The sequence below is a fragment of the Leucoraja erinacea genome, chromosome 12 (genome assembly GCF_028641065.1).
Source record: "Leucoraja erinacea ecotype New England chromosome 12, Leri_hhj_1, whole genome shotgun sequence".
NCBI classification, from domain to species: domain Eukaryota; kingdom Metazoa; phylum Chordata; class Chondrichthyes; order Rajiformes; family Rajidae; genus Leucoraja; species Leucoraja erinaceus.
Window position 1 is genome coordinate 42,996,113 of NC_073388.1, and position 22,345 is coordinate 43,018,457.

General features: G+C 44.5%; 1 protein-coding gene across 1 annotated transcript in view; it reads left to right on the forward strand.

Moving 5' to 3' along the window:
- The first annotated feature begins 5,942 nt into the window (after nucleotides 1-5,942).
- il1rapl2 (interleukin 1 receptor accessory protein-like 2) overlaps nucleotides 5,943-22,345 on the forward strand; it is an 841,694-nt gene continuing 825,291 nt past the window's right edge. The window contains exon 1 of the mRNA XM_055644012.1: nucleotides 5,943-6,799. The gene's annotated coding sequence lies outside the window, so the exon portion shown is untranslated. The remainder of the gene's footprint in view (nucleotides 6,800-22,345) is intronic.

Sequence of the window (22,345 nt, forward strand, 5' to 3'; positions counted from 1 at the left end):
AGGCTGGTCCTTGATTATGTTGCTGGCCTTGCTGAGGCAACCTGAAGTGTAAATTGAGTCAATTGAAGGGAGGTCAGCTTGTGTGATGGCTTGGGCTGTGTCAACAATCCTCTGCAATTTCTTGCGGTCTTTGGTGGAGCTATTATAATGAAGGAAACATTACTATTTTGTATAGTTTACAAATTAATATAATTTTCTGTATGTATTAGCAAGGAGTTGGGTCAATGCAGGAAAACATAGCCTATGTTGCTTAAAATTGAGACACAAGGAACTGCAGATAATGATCTATAAACATACATTGTAAAGTGCTGCAGTAACTTAGCAGATCTCTGGAGGAGTGGGATAAAGTATGCTTTGGGTTGGGACCCTACTTCAGATTGTCTGCAAGCTGCTTTAAGTTAGCTTATCATCCACTCACACTTAGAAATACAAGCACAGCTGTCAATAATTGGTTTGATTTAAATTGGTGAACAGGATTAGAATCCTTCAATGTTTGCAATTAAAAAAATATGGGAAACACCAACATTTAGGGGATCATCTCGGCAGTTAGAAGAAATCACCAAGAAGTAATCTAAAATAATTGATGAAGGAGTGGCAGACGCTTGTTTATAAAAGAAAAAAGACACAAATGTTGGGGTAACTCAGCTGGTCAGGCAGCATCTCTGGAGAAAATGAATATGTGATGTTTTGGGCCGAGACCTTTCTACAGACTGATTGTCTGAAGGGGTGGTGCAGCGGTAGAGTTGCTGCCTTATAGTGCCAGAGATCCGGATGCGGTCTGCACAGAGTTTGTACATTCTCCTTGTGGCTGCATGTGTTTCCTCCAGGTGCTCTGGTTTCTTCCCACATTACAAAGATGTGCAGATTTGTAAATTAATTGGTTTTGGTAAAATTGTCCGTAGTGTGTAAGATAATGTACTGGGTGATTGCTGGTCAACACAGACTCGGTGGGCCAAAGGGCCTGTTTCCATGCTGTATCTCTGAAGTCTAATGATGCTGCCTGACCTGCTGAGTAACACCACATTTTATGTGTGAAATAATTAATGAATCTTTGAAATAATATTGATGGGATTATTTGCTAGTCCTGAGTGTATGATTTGTAGTGTGTGTTTAAGAAGTCATTAACTGAAAAAATGGCACCAAATCGGCAGCATTGACATCAAATGTGTTGGACACTTGACTGCTGGCATGACTTGTCTGCATTGCATACCTCAAGCAACATTTACCTGCATACACTCCAACCACTTTTATCAGTGGTGCCTAATATTAATTGAGCATCCCCGAATGCTGTCTACAGCACTCAAACAATGGATATTACCACATCTAATCATATTTTCAAGTGTATTATTGGGAACAAATCCACAGCATGTTACAGAGATCTTTAATGTTCTCAATTAAGCAATTACAGGACTGACCAAAAATGTATTGAGAATAGTTTCCATTACAGTACAAAATATTAATGAAAATCAACAAATGTTCAAAAGCTCTTTGAATGAATATTAATTACATATCGCTGGCCAGATTCAAACTCACAATGAGCTGCAAACCCATTTGATTTTCATTATTTAGTATTCAAGGCTCAACATTACTGGAAATTAGATTAAATAAAGGCAAAATTGACGATTTTGGTCATTGTGCTTTACTTCAAGAGACATGTATAATTAGACATACATTTTTAAGTTGATGTTAGCAATGAACAAAAGGGAAATTAAGCCAAGAATGGATTGGGGAGTTTTGTCAGTGATTTATTAGAGAGTGATTGAGTTCCATTAATGCACCAGGGCAAATCAATTTATGCAAGGATGTGTTCAACTTATGCTTATGCTCCTGGACTAATAATTCAAAGGCCTTAACTAATGATCTGAAAACGGTTCAAATTCAGCTCTACCAGCTGTTAAATTCAAACTAATATTCGATTCAAAATCATTTGGATTAAAATAACACTTGATATTAAGCTTGTTGACCATGATATGGTGGATTCGTTCACAAAGGCTTTGGGTACAGGGGTGGCACAGTGGCCAGCAGTAGAGTTGCTACCTTAGAACACCAGAGACCCGGGTTCGATCCTGACTACGGGTGCTGTCTGTACGGAGTTTGCACATTCTCCCTGTGACCACGTGGGTTTTTTCTGGATGCGTCGCTTCTACTCATAATCCAAAGATGTATAGGTTTGTAGGTTAATTGTCTTTGGTAAGATTGTGGATAGCACCAGTGTGCAAAGTGATCGCCGACTGGCACAGACTTGGTTGGCCAAAGAGCCTGTTTCCAAGCTGTATCTCTAAAGGATACTACTTGCTCTGCCTATCCTTTTGCTGCCAATTTTTTTTGTGGTTCAAGATGCTTACCAACGTGATTTTTGCCTTTAATCTCCTCTAAAATAAATCTCCCCTGAAATATGAATGAATGCTTTGTTGGCAGCTTATCCGCCACCTGCGTGACGTGCAAATGACACCCCTTTAAGGGATAGGCCCTTAAAACCAAAAACAAGGGGAGCACAGTGGTGCATCGGTAGAGTTGCTGCATTACTGTGCCAGCACCGTTGGTTGGCGGGGACATGTTGGCCAAATGCTATCAAGTCTTCGAAAAGTGCCATGGACTTTTATTTTACATCTACCAGAGAGGACATTGTGAAAAGAGTGGATAGAAGATTTACAAGGATGTTGCCAGGATTCGGGGGTCTGAGTTATAGGGAGAGGTCGGGCAGGCCAGGACTTTATTCCTTGCAGTGCAGGAGGCTGAGGGGTGATCTTATGGAGATGCATAAGATTATAAGGAAAATAAATAAGGTGAATGCACAGAGTAGGGGAATCAAGAACCAGAGGACATAGGTTTAAGGTGAGAGGGGAAAGATTTAATAGGAACCAGAAAGGCAACCTTTTTGCTCGGATGGAACAAGCTGCCAGAGGAGGTAGTTGGGGCAGATACTATAGCAACATTTAAAAGACACTTGGACTGGTACATGGATTGGAAAGGTTTAGAGGGATATGAGCCAAATGCAGACTGTTGGGACTGATGTAGTAGATAGGGTATCTTGGTTGGCATGGGCAAGATGGGCCGAAGGTCTTGTTTTTGTGCTGTATGACTATGACTTTATCAGAAAGACAGAGATAATTTCTATTGAAGTTCTCATTTGAAGGACAGCAGTCCCGTCATTGAGACCTTTGTTTTCAAGTGGTACTAAGCTTCTGTCCACAGTGAGATTCACTGAGATGTGGAACATTTGCATTAACAACCTATTTCCATTCACCACCTCCACTTTCAATGGGGGTCATTGGAAATTGATTGTTGATGCAAACTCGAAGATATTCCTCTGCCTTTTCTCTCAATGCCACCAAGATACAATAAAACACAAAGTGCTTGAATGATAAAGGGCTGCACGGTGGCGCAGCAGTAGCCTTGTACCGCCAGAGAACCGGGTTTGATCCTGACTACCGGTGCTGGCTGTACGGAGATTGTACATTCTCCCTGTAACCTGTGTGAGTTTTCTCCGGATTCCTCCCACACTCCGTAGACGTACAGGTTTGTAGGTTCATTGACTTGGTAGAAATCTAAATTGTCCTTAGTGTGTGTTGGATGGTGTTAATGTGCGGGTCGGTGCAGCCTTGGTGGGCTGAAGGGCCTGTTTCCACGCTGTATCTCTAAATTAAGCTTAAACTAAAAATAGACACAAAAAGCTGGAGTAACTCAGTGAGACAGGCAGCATCTCTGGAGAGAAGGATTGGGTGACGTTTCGGGTCGAGACCCAGCAGGTCAGGCAGCATCTGTGTAGGGAATGGAAGGCAACGATTCTTCACACATTGTTGTAGGGGGGAGAAAGCTGGAAAAGAGAGGTCAGGATGGGACAAAGCCAGTTTGTTTTAGGTACACTTTGGTTGGTTTTAATTTCCATTCACAGAATCTGGGCATTGAATTCCCACATAATTGGCAGTTTCTCACAGCTCAGTACATAGCTAAATTGTTATTTCAGAGGAGATTTAATACACAAATCACATTGGTAAGCATCTGGAACCACAAAAGACTTGGCAGCGTCAGAATAGGTGGAGCAAGTATTACGGTTTTGACTTTAGACTAGATACAGTTTGGAAACATGTCCTTTGGCCCACAGAGCCCATGCCGGCCAATGATTGCCCCGTACACAAGCACTATCCTACACACTAGGGACAATTTACAATTTTACCAAAGCCAATTAACCTGTACGTCGTTGGAGTGTGGGAGGAAACTAGAGCACCCAGACAAAACAGGTGTAATGTGCAAAACTCCGTACAGACAGCACCCGTAGTCAGGATTGAACCCGGGTCTCTGGCACTGTGAAGCAGCGGTTCTACCAGTTGCGCCACCATGTGATATTAATCACAAGTTCGGGTGTGTGCATTGGGGTGAATGAAACATGAGACATCAGTTAGAGTGGCAGAGGGGAAAGTAGAAAGTGTTCTGACCTTCAAGTCAATAGCACCGATTTATTTGTATTGTACCCACTCTCCCCAGGAAGGGTTGTGGAGTGTCCCAGTTGGAGACCCATCTTACTCAGAATCAGAGACTGCTGGAGGTTGAGGGAAGACCTGGTAGAAGTATATACAATTTTGAGGCATACAGAGGGTAGACATTAAGAACCTTTTTTCCCCCTGGGTGTAAATATTAAAGACTAGAGGTAATAGCTCTAAAGTGAGGGAGCAAAGGTTGAAGGAGTTGGCAGTACCTTCCAAGGATGCCTGGAAGGTACTGCCAGGTGGTGGTTTTAAGAGGTTTTAAGTGGGCACATGGGTGTACAGGGAATGAGAGTATATTGACCATGAGCAGGGAGAGGAGGCATCATATTCCACACGGACATATTGGTCTGAAGAGCCCGCCCCTGTGCTGTACTGTTCTATGTTCTATTCATTAAGCCTTAAATGAGAAAGAACTATTGAGGGTTTTTTTTGTTCCCGTCTCTGAAAAAGAACTGACGTCGGCACGTTGAGCTAAATTGATCTGATTTATACAATGTGAACACCCACGCCGAGTAACCCGGGAAAGATTGCAGCCAGGATTAGCCGAGCTGTTAACAATAAATCACCATAAACTGCATGGAGTAATCTGGAGTTTGGAGAATCACACATATATATCCAGCCGGTCCGGCTAAGATCTTAATACAAAAATCCTTATATAGAAATCTTTCAATTTAGGAATTCCCACAGCGGCTATAGTTTCTGACCGTCTTTGTCGTTACCTGTTTGTGTGACTTGTGGTTTCACTAATTCCTGACAGGCGCAAGCCCTGTGATTAATACATTTCCACAGCGACCGGGTATATTAATTATTACTCCTGGCGTGACCTGTCATTTCTAAGGTGGACGAGGGAGCTTCAACGACCGAGTCGTTTCAAAAAACTTCAAACCATGCGGTGATCTCAATCTTCCCTTCCCCAAACGTCTTAATTCCAACCCTTCCACCCAGGGCGCTTTTAGAAATTAACTCCTCCCGTGTGGCATTTAATTTCACATGATGTTCATTAATACTCTCCTTTTCAGACACTTGTAAATCGCCCCCATGTTTTAAAGTTACACGGTTTCCTTTCACGGTGAGTGAATTTGCAAGGAATAAAGAGGGGATATACAAGTCGATAGCCAAGTTGATCTCATTAAAACAAACGTTTTTATTTCAAATGCAACGTGTGGCTGTTTCATCCGTGATCCGATCCAAGATTTGCTGCAATTTGCACAATGCAAAGTCGACCCAATCTTGCATTAATTCCACCAGGCGGCGACAGCGGTGTGGGAGACATTGTTGGTCGGGGAAGGAATATGGGGGGATTCGCTTAGGGAGCTCAGACTGTGCACGCGTATTTAGATATATATATATATATATATATATATATATAATGCATTAATGTATTGCATCTATTCACCGCGTCCCTGAGAATGAGAAGAGGGGGGTTGGAGTGTAGAGAGAGAGAGAGAGATAATGAAGTGTGTCAGTGGTGTGATGGTGCTATATTGCAGGGAGCGCCGCACTCTGTAAATGGCAAGTGAGCGAGTTTAGGAGAAGGCTCGCTCTTCCAGATCGCCACTGTGTGTGTGTGTGTGTGTTTTTGCGCAGAAATAGTGGTGAGCATCTGCGCGTTCTACAGAGCACAGTGGTTTGAGAGAGCAAGAGAGAGAAGCAGTTTGGATGTTCGGTCGGTGTTGATGAGAATTTCAGCATCATGTAATAAGCAATAAGCCGGAGCAGAGAGAGAGAGAGAGAGAGAGAGAGTTTTCTCCCGGAGCATGAATGGCAAAGATGAAGCAATGGACAGTTTGATTCCTGCTGTCTAAATCCAAGCTAAGAAAAGGCATGCCAGTCAATTGAAACTGCGCCGGGAAGAAGCTGATCTGTACGGTCGCGGATACAGGCGTGTGGTTCAAAACTGCACGGGTTTCTCACTATGAGCGAAATCAAACCAGGGATTTGAATTGTTTTGTGTGTGTGAGAGAGTTAGGGGGAGAAGAGGGTGGATGTTGCAGGATTGATCACTGCATAGGCTCATTGATTGAAGGACTCCCGTGACATAAGACATCTATCCGCCTTCCGGGGGAACACTCGCCCGCCCGCCCGCGATGAACTGATTTTGTGGAGGGAGATCGTGGCAGGGTGACCGGGATCCGAGGAATGCCCGCAGCAGGCACGCCGCCGCCGCCGCCTTCACATCGGGGGGACGCAAGCAGCCTGCAGAACCGTGCGGCCAACCCCGGCAATTGAACCAACTTTGCGGGGACGGACACAGACAGGCGCGCAAACTGCGACCCGCAATACCTCCGCACTTGAAATTCCTGGGGATACCGGTAAGACGCCCACGTGTTAACAGCACAATTTCACCTTGCTGCGATTTCATGATAGAATAAGCGCAGAGGAACGGTATTTATTCAACGTAACGGGATGGGCAGAACGGAAAATAAATTGGTCACTTCGTTAAAATGCAACGAGGGCTTACAGTTATCTGACTCCAACGTTTAGTTAACTGAAGTTGTTTATTTTCTTTCATTAATCCGGTGACCCTGGCCTTAGTTCAGCCGGGTATTGTATAAGGTACCTTCCAAGTTCCGTGTGTTCCCAATGTACATCAATAGCTGTATAATGCTTGGGAATGTAAGCTGTGAGGGGGGCGTACCTCGCATGGCCAGATATTAAACAACCACTTGCGACAAACTGTCCGTGGACACCTACAAATTATTGACGTTTGGAAAACTTATTTGCAGAGGCCTTGTTCAAACGCAGGGCAAGTCGACAAAAGCGCGTCGCCTACACTTTGTACACTTGAAAGGAAATAAGAGAGTTTAATTGTCATATTACCGACAGCGGAGCAGTAAGATTCTTACTTGCAGCAGCTTACAGACTTGTTATCTGAATATTGTGTTGACATTTTATTTAAAAAAAAACATGGATAATCCTACTAGTGTAAAAGAGCCCGAGGTTCGTAGTCTGTTCATGGAGTCACAAGGAACTGCAGATGCTGGTTTACAAAAAAATACAACGTGCTGGAGTAACTCAGTGGGTCAGACAGCTTCTCCATGTTCTCCAGAGATGCTGCCCGACCCGCTGAGTTACTCTAAATACAAGTTTTAAAGGGTTAGTTAATGATTTGTCGTGTTTATGGTGGTTGAAATGGATGCGCTATAATGCCGACAGCTACACTGCACGGGGTTTGTAATTCCCTTTGCTCTACCTAATGTACTTGAGTTTGGTTTGATCATTTTTATTTATGTATGTATTATGTGGTCGGTTTGGACAGCATGCAAATCAAAGCCTTTCATTGTACCTCGGTACACGTGACGACAACAAACTCAAACCAAACGCCTATCCCACCATCAAGAATGACGATACATCAGTTCGAGGAAGGGTCCCGACCCAAAACGTTATCTAACCATGTTCTCCAGGGATGCTACGTGACCCGCTGGGTTACTCCAGCACTTTGTGCGTGTTCTTCCAATGAAGATAAAAGTTGGGTTTCACGATTGATAAGGTGATTTCGGCGACACTTTGGTAACCGCTTAGCAAGGCTGCTTGTTTCAAAGTGATTCATGAAGGAAACTCGGAATTCAGTCGGCTGTGGCAGCAAAGAACCTCGCCGCAGAGAACCATCTCTAACGCTGGAGCAGCAAATGGGAGTGAAGCGGATGGGCGGGCGTCTAAACACAGCGGGGAACAATTTTGGGGATATTACTTTTTACAAAATGTTTCCGGTGTTTTGAAACGACTTATTTTCTGGTAATGCAATTAAGGTAGCGCGGTGTCGGGGGAAAATTAAGCGCGGAGGCCACATGCAGTAAATGAGAAGACTGCAATTGTTCGCCTTGTGAGAAGTGTCGCTGGTATCCCAATCCCCCTGATTGTCTATGTGTCTACCGCTCCAGCGAGTGGCTCAGTGTGATCATCCCCACAAACTACACTGCTGCTCCACTTAATGTACCACAGCGAACGACCATTTACTAGTACTAATTATGATGGGAAGGCCGCCCGTTGCGGGTTAAACGGTGATAATTGTCAAGATAAACCGCATAATCTATTGACCACTGGAGAAATCCCGACCCGGCGTCCGTTCGTGAGAATGTCAGCTCAAGATTGTGACTTCTATTTGTTTCTCGTTGACGCTGTACGTTAAATCTTGTCCCTTACTCGGAAGATACAGATCTCCTCTCCCACGTTGTATGCCGGGGCTGAATTCGAACCAAATGTCATGTTAAAACTTGCACCGAGTCCTTCCTTGCAAAGGCTGAGAATTCACTCTGTAATTAAATTCTCCCAATTGATGGCAATCTCTGTTGCTGGCAGAGAGACGGTGGCTGATCAGTGGTGTTGATGGACTTCAGGTGGCCATGGATGTCTGCTTTCAGTCAGGGCTGATTAAAAGCTGGAGTGCACCCATCTGTATCGCTTCGAGGCACAGCGATGACTAATTGAACCCGTCACAAGAGCAAACAGCGGCCAAAGCGAAGGCGTTTGCGCTTCCGATCCTGGTGGCCCAAGGCTTCAATTTCAGAGATACAGCGTGGAAACGCCCTTTGGCTCACAGAGTCCACGCCGACCATCGATCACCCGTTCACACACATTCTATCCCCCACCCAAGTTGCCGGCCCTGTTTTCTTCTGGCATTCTCTATCTTTCGGTCTGAAGAAAAGATCCGACCTGAAACGTCACCTATTCCTTTTCCAGACCAACATTCCTTGTCTATCTTCAACCTGCATGTCTTTGGAGTGTGGGAGGAAATCGGAGCACCCGGAGAAAACCCACGCGGTCTCCGGAAAACGTACAAACTCCACACAGACAGCACCCGTAGTCAGGATCGAACAAGGGTCTCTGACGCTGCGAGGCAGCAATTCAGTGTGCCACTCATAGGCTTGTGTTGTACAGAATAGGCCGAGTAAGGCCACTGGCTATACCATGCCCACACTTCCTCAAAACCCAAAGGATGACTTGTAATCTAGGGTGCCAATGGGGACCATTGACGACAGCATTTGGGGCAGCGCAATTGGTGGAGCTACTACCTCACTGCACCAGAGACCCAGACCTTGAGTTCGATCCTGACCTCTGGTGCTGTCTGCGTGGCGTTTGCACATTCTCAACGCAACCACATGGGTTTCCTCCTACATTCCACAACCGTGTTGGTCTATAAGTTAATTGGCCCCTGTAAATTGCCCATAGTGTGTGGGGAGTGGATGCGAAAGTAAGATGGAACTAGTGTGAATGGGTGATCAATGGTGACATGGACTCGGTGGGCTGAAGGGCATGTTTGCATGCTGTATCTCTATACTGGAAATCAGTGGCACTAGAGGTGTGGCGAGAGAGAGGGAATGCAAGGGTTACTTGAAATGAGAGGTCATATTCATACCACTGGGTTAAAAGTTACCCACGCGAAATATGAGGTGCTGTTCCTTCAATTTGAGTGTTGCCTCACTTTGGCAGTGGAGGAGGTCCAGGACATAAAGGTTGGTATGGGAAGGAGATTCAAATGTTTGAAAACCAGAAGATTAATTGGCTTTGTTAATTTGTCCTTGGTGTGTAGGATAGTGCTAGTGTATGGGGTGATGGTCAGTCGGTAGGCTGTAGGGCCCATTTCCATGATGTGCATATAAAGGGGAATGGGAAATAAAATGTTGGGCAGTAATTCATAGTTGCCAATTGTAGTCCAACACACATTTAGGATGTGAGGGGAATCCAGCGGATCAGTGGGAACAGGTGCGTTGCAGGGATAATGTACAAACTCCACACAAAACATCTAAGGTTGGGATTGAGCTTATGTCACTGAAATAGTGTGGTAGCAACATTGCCGTTGCCCTACTGTGCTATTCTTTCGTGCATTTCCTGTTGTTATTTTACATTTTTTATATAGGATTTAAATTAAATGCAGGATAACTGAGTTTAGTGATACAGCATGGAAACAGGCCCACTGAGTCCACATTGACCACCTGTTCACACTAGTTCTATGTTATCCCACCTTTTCATCCATTCCCCACAGATTAGTGGCAATTTTACAGAGGCCAAACCGCACGCCTTTAAGATATGGGAAGATATCTCCTCTGTCACAGGGAGAACGTGCAAACTCCACATGGTCAACATGTGACGTCAGGATCAAGTCTGCATCTCTAATGTTGTGAGGCTGCGGCTCTGCTGCCTGTGCCACTGTGCCGCCCTCCAGCTTATCTTTGTAAAGCAAAGTTTGACACATAGCCATGGCAAGAGGTGTTAGAGCAGGTGATCATAAGCTTGGTTAGTTATCTTCATGGAGGACTGAGCAAGTTTGAGGCATTTAGGAGCTTTGTAGATGCAGTGTGGTGGTGGGATGGGGAAGGTGCAAGCAGCCAGAAAAAGAGAGTTGACAGACCTCTGAATTGATCTTCAGACTTCTTCTTCTTGCGTTTGAGGCAGCAGAGGTTATGCAACACACTCGAGGCGCTGTAGCCAGTTCAATGTGCTGTTGTCGAGGGCCATGAGGTCTACCCCTCCACCTGGGGGACGGAGGACAGCACAGTCAAAAATGACATGCTGTGCTGTTTGCTGGTCTGCTCCACACACGTAGGCTGCTGATGAACGATACATGTCCTTAAAGATACAGGTACAGCACAGAAACGGGTCCTCCAACCTACCGAGAACGTGCCGACCAGCATTCGCCCCCCCCCCCCCCCCCCCCCCCCCCCCCCCCCCCCCCCCCCCACTTTCCTACACACTAGGGACAATTTACAGAAGCCAATTAACCTCCGAACCTGCACATTTTTGTGGGAGGAAACTGGAGCACCCGGATAAAACACACGTGGTCAGAGGGAGAACGTACATACAGCATCCCTAGTCAGGATTGAACCCGGGTCTCTGGTGATGAAAGGCAGCAACTGTACCGCTACACCACTGTGTCACCCTCTTGATCTTGAGCCTAATGACTACAATCTAAGAGTGCTGGCAGCTGCCACTAGAACCAGGATGGCCATTTGGCCCCTCGCGCTTCCGCTACCAATGACGATTTTTGCCCCTCAACGCCATGTTCTGTTTCTCTTGATCACCCAAGGATGGAATGCCTGTGAGAAATTCAAGAGCATGAGAATTGAATGATGGTTTTGTTTGAAGATCATATTATCAATCCATCAACAGTGACTCCTGTGTGTGACTCCTATGAGGGTGGCACAGCGGAAGAGTTGCTGCCTCACAGTGCCAGAGACTCGGGTGCGATCCTGACATTGGGTGACATCTGTGTGGAGTGTGTACATTCTCCCTGTGACCCTGTGGGTTTCCTCAAGCAGTCAATTCAGTCAATGGGAGAACATACAAACTCCAAACAGACACCACCCCGGTCAGGATCAAACTCTATCGCTGTGCTGCCTCATGATGACAGTAAAGTTACCTGAACCAGTCACATCTATATAGTCAAAGTATTAAGGGAGGAAGGACAGCCTAACCAATATTTAAGAGACGTCGTAACTAAACAGAACAAATACTCTTTGTCAGTATCCTGCTAGCTGGAAGTGAATTTGTCATATCAATAGGGCAGATGTCTATATTAGAAAATCAACAACAAATCAGATTATTTTTTGCAGTGTTGAAATCACCATTAATATTCACCCATGTTATGAAAGGTTACCATGTCTTTGAATGTCACATTTGGAACTCTTGTGATTTAATCAGTTAAAATTATATCTATCAGTATAAAGAGCAGTCGATTACCCGCCAAATTCCGACTTCCTTGCCTGCCTGGTTTTTCTGCATTTCTTTAATTATTCTGCCTTTGGTCATCTGCTCGAAAATGTTGTGTGACCCAGTGTCAGAATTTGTAAGCTAACATTTGCAAAGTGCCTTGGAATGTTTCACTGCATTAAACATCAATCCAGGTTGTTCATACAACGGTGACAAAGCGAGGTTGAAGTCTCTCTCCCTTCACCATCTGTATGCATTAAAATTTCAGGCACCATATGTTTTATTATTAAAATAGTCGCAAATAATATAACTCTATGCTTTGAGACAAGGGCAAATTTCTGCCTCTGTATGTGGTCTCCTGACTTGATGCACATTGCCTCTATATACTCGACACAGCAATTTAATGAGCCTGAATATTACGATGGGGAAGAGAAAGGTGGCTGTTTAAAAGAAGGCCCTAGTGTCCCCTTCAGGATGTCCTAGGGTGTTTTTAATGCCGCTGAAGTGTAGTTGGTCTGTTATGCAGAATATGTAGCTGGTGCACATGTACCAAGATGTAGTATTTAAGAAGGAACTGCAGATGCTGGAGAATCGAAGGTACACAAAAAAGCTGGAGAAACTCAGCGGGTGCAGCGCTTCCTTCGCTCCATAGATGCTGCTGCACCCGCTGAGTTTCTCCAGCTTTTTTGTGTACCAAGATGTAGTAGTTGGCTTCTTTCCCCCTTGAGCCTGCTCTGCTCTTCAGTATGATCAAAGCTTTAAAATATTCATTGCTTCCAACACCCTTTCAGGGAGAGAGTTACAAAGACTTGTGGCAGTTTTCCTCGGGTGGTGCAGCTGGTAGAGTTGCTGCCTCACTGCGCCAGCCAACCAGGTTCGACCCTGTTCTTGGGTGCTGTCTGAGTGTGGAGTTTGTACGTTCTCCCTGTGTCAATGTGAGTTTCCTCCCAGTGCTACGGTTTCTTCCCACGTTCCAAAGAAAGGTGGGTTTGTAGGTTATTTGGCCTCTGTAAAATTGCCCCTAGGGTAGGTGAGAAAGTGAGGTAACATAGAACCAGTGTGAATGGGTGAATGATGGTCATTGCGTGGTGGGCTGAAGGACCTGTTTCAATGCTGTATCTTAAAAACAATTACATAGATTAGAACTGTACAGCGCAGGAATAGGCCCTTCGGCTTACGGTATCTGTGCCAAGCATGAAACCAACTCTAACCATTTTAGAGATACAGCATGGAAGGTCATAGGTGATAGGAGTAGAATTAGGCCATTCAGCCGCTCAAGTCTACACCGCCATTCAATCATGGCTAATCTATATCTAACCCCGTTCCCCTGCTTTCTCCCCATAACCCCTGACACCCGTACTAATCAAGAATCTATCTATCTCTGCCTTAAAAATATTATTTGACAGCCGCCAGAGCCTTCTGTGGCAAATAATTCCAAAGATTCACCACCCTTTCATTAAAGAAATCCCTCCTCAACTCCTCCCTAAAGGAAGGTCCTTTAATTCTGAGGCTACGACCTCTAGTCCTGGACTCCCACTAGTGGAAACAGGCCCTTTTCCCCACCCAGTCCATCAATCACCCGCACACTAGTTCTATCCTGCAAACTCAAGATAATTTTACCAAAGCCAATTAACCGAGAAACCTGCATGTCTTTGGAATGTGGGTTGAAACCGGAGCACCTGGAGAAAACCCACGAGGAGAATGTGCAAACTCCGTACAGGCAGCACCTGTTGTCAGGATCGAACCCTGGTCTCTGGCACTGTAACACAGCAACTCTACCATCACACCACAGTGCCACCCTTAAGATCTGCCTACATATAATCCAAATCCCTGCATTCCTTGCATATCATTGTTAAAAATTATCTCGCCCCTGTCTTGATTCACCTACAAGAGGAAACACCTCGCATCCACACTCTTAAGACCCCTTGGGAATGATGAAAAAGTAAGGCTGAGGTAATTTCATATTGGTTAGGACTTGAGTAGACCCTCAACTCTACTTTAAAACAGTGTCAGATGATATTAGTCCTGATGCTGTACCTGGACCTGAAATGTTGACTTGCACCTCTTGCCTGCACACACCCATTGAGTTTTATTTTGTTCTAGATTGCAGCATCTGCACTCTCTTTTATCATCGTAGATTTTCTTTTACATCACACGAGATGGCATAAAACACTTGGCCTTCATATCTTACCTGAAAGTTGCCTTACAGATAATGCTACACTCCCTCGGTGGTTTATTGTAGTGCAAAACACTAAGTGCTGGAGGAACTCAGCGGGACTGGCAGTATCTGTGGAGGGAATAGACAGACAATGTTTCGGGACCCAAAACGTCGTCTGTACATTCATGGCAGCATACAGCAACAGATTATTTATATACGGAATCAAGGGATATGGGGGAAAAAGCAGGAACGGGGTACTTATTTTGGATGATCAGCCGTGATCATATTGAATGGCTGTGCTGGCTTGAAGAGCCGAATGGCCTACTCCTGCACCTATTGTCTATGTTCTGTGTTTCTATTTATTAAAAATTATTGTATTATTTTGAAGGCTTCTGCAATGGAGCACTAAAATAGCTGGTTTGCATCACTTGCAAGGGCATTTTGCTGAACTCTAAATATTTTATTAACATGCTAAAACCATGATCATTTTGTCAACTCTTTCAGCACAAATAAATTTCCATGCGTGCCGTATAATTATTTTTTCAATAAAAATGACAATTTCATTGTTTTTAAATATTTGTCATTTTCTTAGATTCAACCTGTATATGATCCGATTCTGCAGACACAACCCACTTATGGTAGATAAACAAAGGTACACAAAATTGCTGGAGAAACTCAGCGGGTGCAGCAGCATCTATGGAGCGAAGGAAATGGGCGACGTTTCGGGCCGAAACTCTTCTTCAGACTGATGGGGGGGGGGGGGGGGAGAAGGAAGGAAAAGGGGAGGAGGAGCCCGAGGACGGGCGGATAGGAGGGTGGGAGGAGACAGCTAGAGGGTTAAGGAAGGGGAGGAGACAGCAAGGGCTAGCAAAATTGGGAGAATTCAATGTTAATGCCATCCGGACGCAAGGTCCCCAGGCGGAATATGAGGTGCTGTTCCTCCAATTTCCGCTGTTGCTCACTCTGGCAATGGAGGAGACCCAGGACAGAGAGGTCGGATTGGGAATGGGAGGGGGAGTTGAAGTGCTGAGCCACCGGGAGGTCAGGTTGGTTATTGCGGACTGAGCGGAGGTGTTCGGCGAAACGATCGCCCAACCTACGCTTAGTCTCCCCGATGTAAATCAGCTGACACCTAGAGCAGAGGATGCAGTAGATGAGGTTGGAGGAGATGCAGGTGAACCTTTGTCACACCTGGAACGATTGCTTGGGTCCTTGAATGGAGTCGAGGGGGGAGGTGAAGGGACAGGTGTTGCATTTCTTGCGGTTGCAACGGAAAGTACCCGGGGAGGGGGTGGTGCGGGAGGGAAGGGAAGAATTGACAAGGGAGTTGCGGAGGGAGCGGTCTTTGCGGAAGGCAGACATGGGGGGAGATGGGAAGATGTGGCGAGTGGTGGGGTCACGTTGGAGGTGGCGGAAATGGCGGAGGATTATGTGTTGTATTTGCCGGCTGGTGGGGTGAAAGGTGAGGATCAGAGGGACGCTGCCCTTGTTGCGAGTGCGGGGATGGGGAGAGAGAGCAGTGTTACGGGGTATGGATGAGACCCTGTTGTGAGCTTCATCTATGGTGGCGGAGGGGAATCCCCGTTCCCTGAAGAACGAGGACATTTCTGATGCCCTGGTATGGAATGTCTCATCCTGGGAACAGATGCGGCGTAGGCGGAGGAATTGGGAGTAGGGGATGGAGTCTTTACAGGGGGCAGGGTGGGAAGACGTGTAGTCCAGATAGCCACGTGAGTCAGTGGGTTTGTAATGTATGTCGGTCATGAGTCTGTCCCCTGTGATGGAGATGGTTGGATAAACATACTGCTGGAGCTACTCAGTGGGTTTGGCGATATATACAAATCACATTATGATATAACTGTACTGCCACAGTATTGTAAATAAAGGCATCAAAAGCACAGAAGACTGATAAGAAACTACAGTACAGTAAGCAAAAATAGAGACAGAGGAGAAATTAGTTTTGCTATTGTTGGGGATTAACATATATACTGTACATCATAATGTAGAGGCAAAAAACGGCAGATGGAATGCAGGTATATGGATTATGTGCAGGCAGAAGATTGTTGGTCTTGGGATCATGATTAAGAAGGAACTGCTGATGCTGGAAAATTGAAGGTAGACAAAACTGCTGGAGAAACTCAGCAGATGAGGCAGCATCTATGAAGGTAGACAAAAATGTTGGGGAAACTCAGCGGGTGAGGCAGCATCTATGCAAAGGTAGACAAATTCTGGTCTTGGGATAATGTTTGGTTCAGATAATGACACAGTCTGAAGAAAGGTCAAGGCCCAAAATGCCACTTCTTCATGTTATCGAGATGCTACTTGACCTGCTTAGTTACTCTAGCATCTTGTCTTTTTTAAATTCTGTACGTCAGACCTCTAAATGTAATAACATAATGCGAGCTTGTTCATATGGGTGAATGTCCATAACTTGGGAGAATGTAACCTAGGGATGGTCTTATATGATGAAAAGTGTGATGTGAACCAAATTAAATTTCTGTAACATCTTTCATGTTTCTTTCACGATATGCAAAATTTTTTTTTGCAGTAGTTGGAAAAAGTTATTCTAAGTGTGTAGTCACAGTTTAGTTTATAAATACAGCATGGAAACAGGCCCTTTGGCCCACGAGCCTGCGCTGACCATCAATCACCCGTACGCTAGTTCTAACCTACACACTAGTGACAATTTACAGAAGCCGATGAAGCTACAAACCTGGACATCTTTGGAATGTCAGAGGCAACCGAAGCACCTGGAGAAAACCCATGCAGTCACTGGGAGAACGTACAAACTCCATACAGACAGCACCGATAGTTGGGATTGAACGCGAGTCTCTGGCGCTATAAGGCTCTGGCATTAGTATTGTTACAATGTTGGAGATGTTATGGGCATTTCTGCACATCAAGGTCCCACAAACAGGTATGTTGACCAGTTGACCAGTATTAGTAAGGTCATAAGGAATTGGAGTAGAATTAGGTCATTCGGCCCATCAAGTCTACTCCGCCATTCAATAGCGACTGATCTACCTCTTCCTCCTAACCCCATTCTACTGCGTTCTCCCCATAACATCTGACACCCGTACTAATCACGAATCTATCTATCTCTGCCTTAAAATTAAGGATAGACCGATGGGTAAATGCTGGGCAGAGTACCGAGTTTCCTAGTTGTGTATACCATGGAAGATTTTATTGCTGTTTGAGATGGTAAATAGATGTTCTGTCCCATCTAAATAACATTGGGTCCGATAGACCCGGATGCCCTATCCTGCACTGCAATGTTAGCCAAGACCATTTTGCTTGAGCCTCCAAAACAAACCCATGGGACAGTCCAGGACCAGAGGGTACAGCCCCAGAATAAAAGGGCATATCTTTCAAATGAAGATGAAGAGGGGTTTCTTTAGAGGCTGGTGAATCTGTGGAATTTATTGCCACAGGTGGCTGTGGAGGCCAAGTCATTGGTATTTTTACAGTGCGGTTTGGCAGGTTCTTGATCAGTAAGGGTGTCAAAGTTTGAAGGGGTAAAGGCAGGTGAATGGAGTTGAGAGGAAAAATAGATCAGCCATAATGGAGTGACAGAGCAGACCCAAGGGGTGAATGGCTTAATTCTGCTCCTATATGGTCCAATGGTCTTATTTTTTATTATATTAACCATAATATCTCAGTGGGGTGCAGAATGCAGAAGTGGTGGTACAATAATAGCACTTGAACATTAGAACAGACTGTAGCAACATTTTAATCTCTTCCCTGGTGGATTGCTGAAGAATGGACAGAGTAAGTGTTTGAACCATGGAGAGGAATTGAGCTAGAAAAACATGCAATATACGAGACGGATCGTCGACCTGAAAAATGAACACTGTTTCTCTCTACACAGATGCTACCTGACCTGTTAAGTGTTTCCACTATATTCAAAACTATATTTTAGTTTATCCTTAGTTTGTTGGCTAATAATCCCTCAAACGAGTACAAACTTTTTGTTTGTACTTACCGTTTTAATTAGTATCTTATGGTTTGAATGAAAATGTTGATCTTCTTAAGGTGACAATTATGAGTCTATAGCCACGGGGCATAATTCTAAATTCAATTCAGATGATACAAAATGAAAAAATAAAGATTACCAACAGGTATTGAGTGGCAATAACATGGGTAAATGAGGTGGATAACATGTCATACAGGAAGTGGGAATGAGTTTTTATAGTGGAAAGAATTAAAAGAGGCACTACAGAAGAAATGCAGCAATAAAAAGGGATATGTGTGAATTGAAAGGTGTCGTAAAGGGGGAACTGTATGTAACGGGGATTTGGGGTGAACAGAACAAAATGTAAATGCATCTTTGAATCTGGCAAGACAGCTTGAAAATAAAATTGAAACAGTTGGGCGTACAATAACAAGAAAATGGCACAGCTGGTGGAGCTGCTGTCTCACAGCGCCAGGCACCCAGGTTCCATCTTGACCTGGTGAACTATGTGTGCAGTTTGCACACTCTCCCTTTGACAACGTGGGTTTGAGCTGCTCCAGTTTCCTCTTGCATTCCAAAGATGTGCAGTTTTGTAGGTTAATAGGCCTCGGTAAATTGCCGCTAGTGTTTAGGGAGTGGATGAGAACATGGAATAATATAGAACTAATATGAACAAGTGATCAATAGTTGTTTTGACTCAGTGGGCTGAAATGCCAGTTAAAATACTCTATCTCTAGTAAATTAAAAACTAAACTAAATAAAAGATAGTTGTGTTAAACCGTATATTAGGTTTAAAACAATTAGGTTTCGGCTAGTGAAGTGGTTGTTTCTGTAGGTGGCGTTTCATGAAGGATTCCAAAGATTGGAACTATTGCAGAAAAGATTTACAAATCTGGTATCGATCCTCTGTTACATGTGGAGATTGAAGAAGCTAAGGATTGTTCTCCTCAGTGCAGAGAAGGTTAAGTGGAATCAAAACAGAAAGGCTTGAAATATTCGGCAGGTCAAGCAGAGTCCATGGAGAGGGAAACTGTTTTCAGTTTACGTTGATGTTCTGATTTAAAGGTGGTTAGACTTTAGCGATACAGCCCTTCGGTCCACCGAGGCCGCGCTAACCAGCGATCACTAGCACTATTCTGCACACTATGTACAATTCACAATTTTATCAAAGTCAATTAACCTACAAACCTGCACGTCTTTGGAATGTGGGAGGAAACCGGAGAAAACCCACATAGGTCACGGGTAGAATGTACAAACTCCTTGCAGATAGCACCCACATTCAGGGTCAAACCCAAGTGTCTGGCGCTGTAAGGCAGCAACTCTACCGTTGTGCCATCGTGCTGCCCAGTTGGTCTGTAAGCTTATCTCTGTTCTCTTTCCATTGTTGCAGCTGACCTATTAATTGTTTCTTGATGAAGCAATAAATGTAAATATTAATGCATGTGTAATTGCCGGCATATCTATATTACTAAATCTCTGATCTTGATCGCTTTTGGCCGACTGTGTTGCGATTTCCGAGAGAACGCCGCCACCTGCGGCTGTCATTTTTGGCCACCTCACTCCGAGCCCCCCTCCGCCGTATGTGTGCGGAGGATTTTTTCCGTCAATGAAAAATGAGAGATATATTAAAGTTTTTACAAAATTCCCCATTCTCTCTGCTGCCCCTGCTGGCGGCAGGGTGAGGGACTATAAAACCAGGAAGTGTCGTGCCTCACTCAATCTCTGCCAGACAAAGCTCTCTGAGCTGCGAATAACACTGAATGCATGTTAACTCCACGGTGAGTCCCCTCGATGCGGCTGTAAATTGGCTGCAGTCCTTTTTAACAAGTTTGTGTTCACAAAATGAATTTTGGTTGTTAGCCCAATTGTTTGCCTTGGCTTGGCTTTTAATATCGTTGCAACAGTTGGATGCCTGCCCAAGCATCTATACGGCCCACAATGTCTATAATAGCCGTCTGGAAACCAGTACCTTCGGCCCGCAACACCCATACTAGCGCAACAACAGACTGGCGAGCGTGATTGGAATTGGTGGAGAGATGGAATATTGCATTGGTGACCAGCCCTCCCGTGTGATGCTGGGACCCAACGGGTCCCACTTCGTCTAGTACCTGTATATAAGGTTTAGGTTTATTATTGTCATGTGTGCCAAGGCCAGGAAAAAAAGCTGTTTCGTATACTATACAATCAGACCAGATAATGCCAAGCATCATATGTACAATATATAGAGCACAGAGGAAGATGCAGTGCGGAATATAGTTCTCATATAGACCAATATATATAATGAATATATGAATATAGACCAAGTCCACAATGAGATGGAGGTGAATCAGTAGCTTAACTTATGGACTGACTGTTAACCGAGGGGAAGAAGTTGTTCAGTATGGTAGTGCACACTTTCAAGCTTCTGTGCTTTGTGTCGAATGGGAGCAGGGAGAAGAAGGAATGACTGGGGTAGGACATATTTGGTTATGTTTGCTGCTTTTCAGAGGCAGAATGAAGTGTAGATTAAGTTAATGGTGGCAAGTATGGTCTGTGTTATGGACTAGGCGACATCCGCAACTACAATTTCTTGCGGTCTTGTTCCCAACGAAATCTGGGATGCATCCTGACAGTAAGTTTTCTATTGTGCATCTGTAGATGTTTTGTATGAGTCACTGGCGATATGCCAAACTTCCTCAATCTCCTCAGGGGGTAGAGACGTTAGTTTGCCTTCCCAGCTGTCACATCAGTGTGGTTGGACCATGTAGAACTTGAAGCTCTCAACCATTTCCATTTCTGCACTGTTGTTGCTGGTTGGGGTATGTACTCCACCATGCTCCCAGAAGTGGATAATTGGCTCCTTTGTCTTGTTGAAGATAAATGTGTCATTGTCAGTTTACATATCTTGGCATGTTTATAAAAGATAACACAATATCCATCGGCAAATCAATTTGACCCTTGACACCTGTCTGTTACTGGATGACTGATGGCAGATGGATACTGGACTTGCCAAGGCAAATTTTGGTATTGAATTATTTGATCCTAGGTAGCTATGGTGATGTTTAAATTACAATTTGAATCAGTGAGGCTTTTTGCCTTTTTTGTAATACCTTTTATGCAGACAGCGCGCTAAACATTACCATAACTGCTGACAGAGGACTTAAATCTAAAAGTGATCTTTATTCTAAATCAATTTCCTATTATAATATCATTGCTCCATGCCTTTGTTATCCATTAAATTAAATGTAGGCCAACGTATTCAAAGTTGCAAGATCTACATCTGCCTTCATTTTTTTGGGTAAATCAGTGAGGAGGAAGATCAATCATTTTGTTTAACATAATATTGTCTTACTAGATGTAATCGTTCTGGCCCAGAAAGAGACAATTAAAGGGTCTCCTTTTCTCCAGCATTCTTTCAGGGAGTGAATAGTCATTTGAGATTTCAAATTATTAAATCGAATCAAGAAATCCTCTGTGCACTTCTTCGTCCATCAGTACAAGTGTTACTTGACCAATATTGATTGCCCATTCGAATCGCCCATAGAGGTGGTGAACCATCTTTTTAGCCCATTGCTACTCTTGTGTTGGAGGTACTCCCTCTGTGCCACCCCGTACTGGGATTTGATCTGGGACCATGAAGGAACACCATTTAAATTTCTAGGTCAATATAGTTTGTGATTTGGAGGAAACTTGGTGATGGGTGTTTTCCATTACATCTGCTGCCCTTCCCTATCTCGGTGGTAGACGGCATGTGCCTTGGAGGTACCGTTGAAGAAACCAAGTGGAGTTAGTACAGGCGTCACAAACCCAACCCTGATGCATCGGTGGAAAAGGAAGTGAATGTTTTGGGCAGTGGTGTTGGATGCTAGTGTTGGGGGTCAGCTTTGTCGTCAGGGTTGCTGTCAAGCTTCTGAATTGTTCTTGGAGTTGGACATATCTGGAGAAATTAAGTGGCTTGTGTTTTGGTAGAGGAAGAAAAATATTTGAGGAGTTCAGAAGGGGTGCAGAGGAGATTCACCAGGATGTTAAATGGACTGGTGGGCTTGAGTTATATGGAAAGTCTTAATAGGCTGAGACTTGTGCGTCTGGAGTGTAGAAGGCTGAGGGGTGACCTTTCTGAGA